This window comes from Salmo salar, unplaced genomic scaffold (assembly GCF_905237065.1).
Source record: "Salmo salar unplaced genomic scaffold, Ssal_v3.1, whole genome shotgun sequence".
Taxonomy (NCBI): domain Eukaryota; kingdom Metazoa; phylum Chordata; class Actinopteri; order Salmoniformes; family Salmonidae; genus Salmo; species Salmo salar.
Genome location: NW_025547735.1, coordinates 10001 through 17500, shown reverse-complemented (window position 1 = coordinate 17500; position 7500 = coordinate 10001). Strand labels below are relative to the sequence as shown.

The following is a 7500-nucleotide window of genomic DNA, read 5'->3' as shown; positions in this document are numbered from 1 at the left end:
TCTGTCTGTGACTTTTTACCCACAGCCCTCGAAAACTTGGAAGAGTGGGTTCGGGGACCACCCGCGGGGACCCGGCCTAGAGTGCACCGTGTGTGTCTCGGGCCCCGACCTCTGACTTCCATACGACTCTGGTTTCTCTTCATTACGCACAAGCCTTTCGCCTTTTACTAAAGACTTCCGTGGAGAGGAACACTTACGAGTTCAACGTATTTTTGGAAGGGCTTTGCTTCTGGCAGAGCCCGGTATCTTGTTTCAAGAGAAATTGACAGAGATGACGCCGAGACTTTTTGCTCAGGCGTTTGACTTGAAGCCGGCTGACCGACCGGCGTATTTTTTCCACTCAAAGTAGTCGCTCGGGCAATTGAGTTCAAGCCCGACGATGACTGGTGTATTTGCCGGGCATTGAACAAATAGTCGCACTAGGATTAAAGAGCTAGTGACCTAACGACGCATTAGCGACTTTTAAAAAAAAAACACACCCGCCTGTCACCAGGGAAGCGTTGGGTGAGGAGGAGCCAACTTTTGCCAAACCGATGAGGTCTGCCGAGGCCCCCCGGGGGCCCGGCGGGTGCAGGGGTCAATTTGTGGGTTATCGCTTCTCGGCCTTCCGGCTAAGATCAAGCTTGGTACTGCGGTGCCCCAAAGCTCGCTTAGCTGGAAGCCGAAGGCCGGAGGGCGGTACAAAGTTTTGTTATTTTGGTTATTGGAAAATCTCGGCCGTTTTTGTTTTTTGGGCTTGTTTTATTATAATTTTTTTCTTTCTCTCCCTTTTCTGGAAGAGAGAGAGTGGAGAGGAGTTGAGTGCGTCATCTTCATTGCGGAGATGGCGCAAAATTCAACCAGTAGGCCGGTCCCAGGCGTCGGGCTGGCGAATACCCTTAGATTCTCATGGAAAGAGAAAGAGATGGAGCCTTTTGGACGTGAGACATTCGGAAGGACCATCTTGATTGGAGTGCTGAAGCTGACAGTCAAGGATGTCTTTTGCCTACAAGGCAATTCTTTGGAGGGAGTTTTTGACGTCGCTTTCTACACGGAGAGTAAACATGACGAGATCCTTAAGAAGGTGAAAGCAGTGGGAGATACAAGGCCGATGGGCCATTACGAGGTCAAGAGTTTGGCGAAAAACAATTTTCGAATTGTAACGGTGAACATGTACAACCCCTATGTTAAGGATGAGGAGGTGAGGGCCTTTCTGGGGAGATTTATGGATAATGTCTCCTCAGTAAGGCACCTCAAGGATTCGTTGGGGTTTTGGAACGGAAGGAGGGGTTTTCAGGCCCTCCTCAGAGAAGACCCTAAGGGGATGGGTGGGTACCTTCATCCCCCAGCTATGTTCTCCCTGGGGGCTGACAGGGGGACATTGTATTATGCACGTCAGCCCCCGTTTTGCAGACGTTGTATGGCCTATGGGCACATCCTGGCCTCGTGCAGCACTAGAAAGTGCAGATTTTGTGGATCGGGGGCGCACGAGGCCAAGGATTGTGACGAGCCGAAGGCTTGCCACGGGTGTGGCTCTACAGCACACCTGTGGCGTGATTGCCCGGCCTCGTCAGCGGTCATACGCGTCTGCAGCTGGAGGGAGAACAGGAGCGGGGGATGGGGGAAGAAGAGGAAGGGGAGAAGAAAAAGAGGAAAAGGCCGGGAACACAGCCCCAGAGGGGATGGACAAACGGAAGGAGGAGGAGAAAGAGGTGACCGCAGGCGGCGAGGGGGACAGAGAAAGAAAGGAAGAGGAAGGACCGGAAGGAGAAGAGGTAGAAGGAAGCAAAGGAATGGAGGAACAAGAGAGAGCAACAGTGGAGGAGGTGCCGGTGGCAGGGACTGTGGAGGGGGAGGAGGGGGAGAGGGGGTAAGAGAGTGGGGGGACAGTATGGCGAGCTCCCTCGTAGAAGAGATGAGGGTAATGGTGGAGGAGCTAGCGGGGAGGGGAGGGTGGTGTCTCCCCGCTGCCTCCGACACTGAAGAAGAAAGGGAAGAGGAGGAGCGGCTGGACAGGCTGTGGGGGGGAGGAGGGGGGGCAAGCGAGTGATGGGGGGAGGGAAGAACGCCCTTGTCCTCCCTGTTTTCCTCAGCCCCTCAGCATCTGGTGGAGGAAGACTCCCAGGGCGTTGCGCTGGGCTGGGTGTCTGAGGGGGGATCTCAACTCCTGCTTGGGGAGTTGGGGTCCCCTGCTCTCGACCTCAGTTCAGCAGCCTACAGGGAGAGAGGAACGGAGGGTGTTTGTGGGGAACCCAGGATGCAGGGCACTCCAAGGCCTAACACCATGCCTGCATCCTGGGTTGGAGAGATGAAGGAGGACGGGGGGACGTCAGGAGAGAAGACGTCCCCGCCGGATGAGCTGAAGCAGGGGAGCATCGGGTGAGTCTCCTGTTTTTTGTTATTTTGGGTTAAATTGGTTGAATTGAGGGGTTGTTTTATTTATAATTACACATTCTGTAAATTTTTTTAGTTTAAATGTAAGGGGTTTGAGGGACTTTGTTAAGAGGAGGGCGGTTTTTTGTTTTTTGGAAGGGGTGGGTTTTGATGTTTGTTTTTTACAGGAGGTTCACCTGAGGGATGGAGGGGATGTCATCAGGTTTAGTAGGGAGTGGGATAAGGGGGAGTCAGTTTGGGGTATAGGTGGGGTCCATTCAACGGGGGTGGGGATTTTGTTTGGGAATAGGGAGGTGAAGGTAGAGGACAGTTTTGTTGTTATGCAGGGGAGGGTTTTGGGGGTAGATATCACGTTAAGGGATTATAAATATAGATTAGTGGTGGTGTATGGGCCACAGGTGGCGGCAGACAGGAGGGAGATGGTGGACTGTCTGGCGCCCCTGTGTGTCACAAATAGGCACTTGGTGATAGGTGGGGATTTTAACATAGATTTAGGGTTAGTGGGGGATAGTAGTGCAGGCGCCATCACCGGGCTAATGGCTTGCCATGGTCTGGTTGATGGAGGCCTGCACACTACTCCGACAATGGCTGGTCCCACATGGCGCAACTCTCGGGGGTTGCGCGGAGGCTCGATTATATTTTTCTATCTAGGTCTTTGGGTCAGTTGTCTGGGCGGCTGTTGCCTGTGTTCTTCTCAGATCACGACGGGGTGCTCCTGCAGGTGGGGCCGCCAGTCTGCCTCTTCGGTAGGGGGGTACTGGAAATTAGATCGGGATGTGCTGGAGGAGCAAGCTTTCGTTGACGCCTTTTTGGTTTCTTTCGGGGCTTGAAGGCCTCCGGTCCATGTGCGAGGGGGTGTTAGAGTGGTGGGATTTAGTTAAGGTAAGGATTAGGGCTTTTATAATAGGATATTGTAGGAGGACAAAAAGGGAGGAAAGGAGGGAGGTGGATCGTATCCAAAGGTTGATTGAACTCGAGTACGAGGCAGGCAACCTCGGCGGGTCAATTGACTGGGAGAGATACACAGCCCTGAAGGCGCAGCTCAGGGAGCTGCAGGAGCGGAATGCTCGAGTTTTCCTGGAGCGTGCGCATAATGGCTTTCTAGAACATAATGAGACTTGTTCCGCTATGTTCTTTAAGTCAGTTAGGGCCAGACAGAGTAGGAAGATAATGCATGGGGTGAGGGAAGAAGATGGTAGTATAGTGAGAAAACCGGAGGAAATGGTCTGGGTGACAACTGATCATTTCCGAGGTTTATTTAAGGAAAAGGAAATAGATGTAGAGCAGGGAAATGTGTTTTTAGAACACTTGTCCCGGCGATTGCCGGAGGACATTAGAGATGTGATGGAGGCTCAGATCTCCCTCGAAGAGGTTGAGAGTGCTCTCAGGAGGATGGGAAAAGGGAAGGTGCCTGGGATGGATGGGCTGCCGGCCGAGTTTTACCTCAAGTTTTGGGGGATACTTGGACCAGTGGTCCTTGAAGTCTTGAAGGCCATCCTTGAGACGGGGGTCCCGGGGGGATCAATGGCTGTTGGTGTGCTGTCACTTCTTTACAAGAAGGGGGAAGTAACAGACCTTGGCAACTGGCGGCCGTTGACCATGCTGTGCGTAGACTATAAGCTGATAGCAAAGGTCTTAGCGGACCGGTTACGCACAGCCCTTCCCTACGTCGTCCATGAGGATCAGACGTGCGGGGTAGAGGGCCGCTCTATTAGGTGGAACCTACAGTTGATCAGGGACTCCATCGCTTGGGTAGAAGACAGAGGGCTGCCTTTAATGGTAGCAGCGCTTGATCAGGCGAAAGCCTTTGATCGCGTGAATAGATCATTTCTATTCAGGGTGTTAGGTAGATTAGGATTGGGGGAAAAGTTTATAGGATGGATCCGTACTTTATATGTCGGAGCGGGGTGCCGGGTCAGCGTAAACAGTCACTTAGGTGATGTTTTTGACCTCTCGTCTGGGGTCAGGCAGGGATGCCCGCTCTCGGCTCTCCTCTTCGTTCTGTACATGGAGCCTCTGGGGGCTGCCATTAGGGCAGACACAGGGGTGGAGGGCTTGCTGATCCCTGGAAGTGGCGGTCTCCGTGTCAAGTTGACACAGTACGCCGACGACACATCCTTGCTGCTTTGCAAGGACTCGTGCCTGACAAGGTCCCTTGCCATTATTGGGGACTTCACCCGAGCGTCGGGGGCGGTTCTTAACCACGCCGAAGTCTTCCGTTAAGTTTTTCGGAAGATGGAGTGGTAGGACGGATGTGCCCGGAGGGTTATCTCTCTGTAACGGGGCCCTGAGGATACTCGGGGTCCATTTTGAGACCTCCGGCTCAGCGACGCTGAACTGGAACATGGGCATCGCAGTGGTACAGAAGAAGCTAGCGATGTGGAGGGCTAGGTCGTTGTCCTTTTTAGGCAAGGTCCTGGTTCTCAAGGTGGATGTATTGCCATCTCTATTGTATTTGGCGTACATCTACCCATTGCCGGCTAGTCTGAGGAGGCCTCTAGTGAGGCTGGTGTTTCAGTTCATGTGGGGTGGCAGGTACGAGTGGGTCGCCAGGGCACGCATGCTCTGTCCCATCGGGGAGGGAGGTAGGGGGGTACCACATCTCCCCCTCAAGCTGGATGCAATTTTTGTTTCTTTTTTGTTGACGGAGCTTGCTCAGCCAGTACTACACCCGTCCGGTTACCTCCTGCGGGTGTTCTTCTCGTATCAGGCGAGAAGCGTAATGGTGTGGTCTAACACGGGTCCTCGGGCGGAACAGCTGCCGTGGCACTTTGGCCATGCGGCCAAGTGGCTGCGTGCACACCCCGAGGTTGAAGTTGCCCGAGTAGGTTTAGACCACAGGCACCTGTACGAGGAGGTCAGACGGGCAGTAAGTCCAGCACCTGTAGTGGGCATCCCGGCGGTGGTCTGGGAAGGAGTGCAGGCGCGGGGTCTGGACAACAGGCTCAAGGACCTGAATTGGTTGAGCCTCCACAAGTGTTTGCCGGTGCGCTCCACCATGTACCGGCATAGCTTGGCGCGATCCCCCACCTGCCCAAGACTTTCTTGTGGCAGGGAGGAGACTGTGCGCCATGTCTTTTGGGACTGTGCCATTGCCGGAGTAGTATGGGCAAAGGCACGGGTGTTGTTAGGAAGGGTTAGAGGTGATTTTGTATTAACTTGGGCTAGGCTAGAGAGAGGTGTAGGGAGAGCGAGGGGGACGGATAGGGATAGGTTTCTGCTCTGGCTTCTCATGAGCCTCTTTAAGAGGGGGCTGTGGGAAGCCAGGCAGAACATGGTCAAGACAGGGAGAGATTGGGGGGTGGAAGGGATAGTGAGGAGGGTGGAAGGAGATTTGAGAGGGAGGATGAAGAGGGAGGAGAGGAAGTGGGGGCAGCACGCTGCTCGGGAGAGATGGAAGGGGGGATTAGGGCTGGGGTTATTTTAGAATAGGGATGGGGAGATAGGGAAAGTTAGTATGTAGGATGACGGGGAGGGATGATGCTCCCCTGAGTTATTGTTTTGTGGTTTTTGTTTTCTTTATAAATTAAAATACCATTATTAATTGATTTTGAATGAATTATGAGTTTGTAAGAATGAATGGTATTGAGAGTAATAAATTATTTTTTCTAAAAAAAAAAAATCTGTTCTTATCAGTTTAATATCTGATACGTCCCCCATCGGGGGACTACATATTAAATGGATTTTTCGAACAGGGAGTCGGAAATGGGGCTTGCTCCGTCCGCTCCACGCATCGACCCGGTATTGCAGTACCTCCGGGAATGGTGCAACACTTTTCTCCCATTGTCAAGGAAAAAGAAATACACCAAATCTATGTAAAACAGCTAGCAGAAGAAGAGAAGGAATGAAAAAAGAAGAATCATCCAAACTGAAACAAGTGCGAAGCCCCCTTCATGGGGGTCCCCCGTTTTCCCGCCATTTTACTTAAAAAAAAAAAAATACATTGGCCAGGAGTGTGTGTGTGTGTGTGTGTGTGTGTGTGTTTTTGAGCCCCCCCAAAAATACAATCACTTCACCAGGATTGTTTGTGTGTGTGTGTGTGTGTGTGTGTGTGTGTGTGTGTGTGTGTGTGTGTGTGTGTTTTTGAGCCCCCCAAAAAATACAATCACTTCACCAGGATTGTGTGTGTGTGTGTGTGTGTGTGTGTGTTTTGAGCCCCCAAAAATACAATCACTTCACCAGGATTGTTTGTGTGTGTGTGTGTGTGTGTGTGTGTGTGTGTGTGTGTGTGTGTGTGTGTGTGTGTTTTGAGCCCCCCAAAAAATACAATCACTTCACCAGGATTGTGTGTGTGTGTGTGTGTGTGTGTGTGTGTGTGTGTGTGTGTGTGTGTGTGTGTGTGTGTGTGTGTGTGTGTGTGTGTGTGTGTTTTGAGCCCCCCAAAAATACAATCACTTCACCAGGATTGTGTGTGTGTGTGTGTGTGTGTGTGTGTGTGTGTGTGTGTGTGTGTGTGTGTGTTTTTTGAGCCCCCAAAAAAAATACAATCACTTCACCAGGATTGTGTGTGTGTGTGTGTGTGTGTGTGTGTTTTTGAGCCCCCCAAAAATACAATCACTTCACCAGGATTGTTTGTGTGTGTGTGTGTGTGTGTGTGTGTGTGTGTGTGTGTGTGTGTGTGTGTGTGTGTGTTTTTGAGCCCCCAAAAATACAATCACTTCACCAGGATTGTGTGTGTGTGTGTGTGTGTGTGTGTGTGTGTGTGTGTGTGTGTGTGTGTGTGTGTGTGTGTGTGTGTGTGTGTGTGTGTTTTTTGAGCCCCCCAAAAATACAATCACTTCACCAGGATTGTTTGTGTGTGTGTGTGTGTGTGTGTGTGTGTGTGTGTGTGTGTGTGTGTGTGTGTGTGTGTTTTTGAGCCCCCCCAAAAATACAATCACTTCACCAGGATTGTGTGTGTGTGTGTGTGTGTGTGTGTGTGTGTGTGTGTGTGTGTGTGTGTGTGTGTGTGTGTGTGTGTGTGTGTTTTGAGCCCCCCCCAAAAATACAATCACTTCACCAGGATTGTGTGTGTGTGTGTTTTTGAGCCCCCCAAAAATACAATCACTTCACCAGGATTGTCTGTCTGTCTGTCTGTCTGTCTGTCTGTCTGTCTGTCTGTCTGTCTGTCTGTCTGTCTGTCTGTGA

The 7500-nt window shown here is 51.6% G+C and overlaps 1 non-coding gene and 1 pseudogene across 1 annotated transcript; both read left to right on the top strand.

Moving 5' to 3' along the window:
• The first annotated feature begins 123 nt into the window (after positions 1–123).
• On the top strand, positions 124–240 carry LOC123732262 (U5 spliceosomal RNA). The gene has a single exon (XR_006763023.1). It is a non-coding gene; the product is annotated as a U5 spliceosomal RNA (small nuclear RNA).
• A 5731-nt stretch (positions 241–5971) lies between these two features.
• Positions 5972–6148, top strand: LOC123732246 (uncharacterized; annotated as a pseudogene).
• The last annotated feature ends 1352 nt before the right edge of the window (positions 6149–7500 follow it).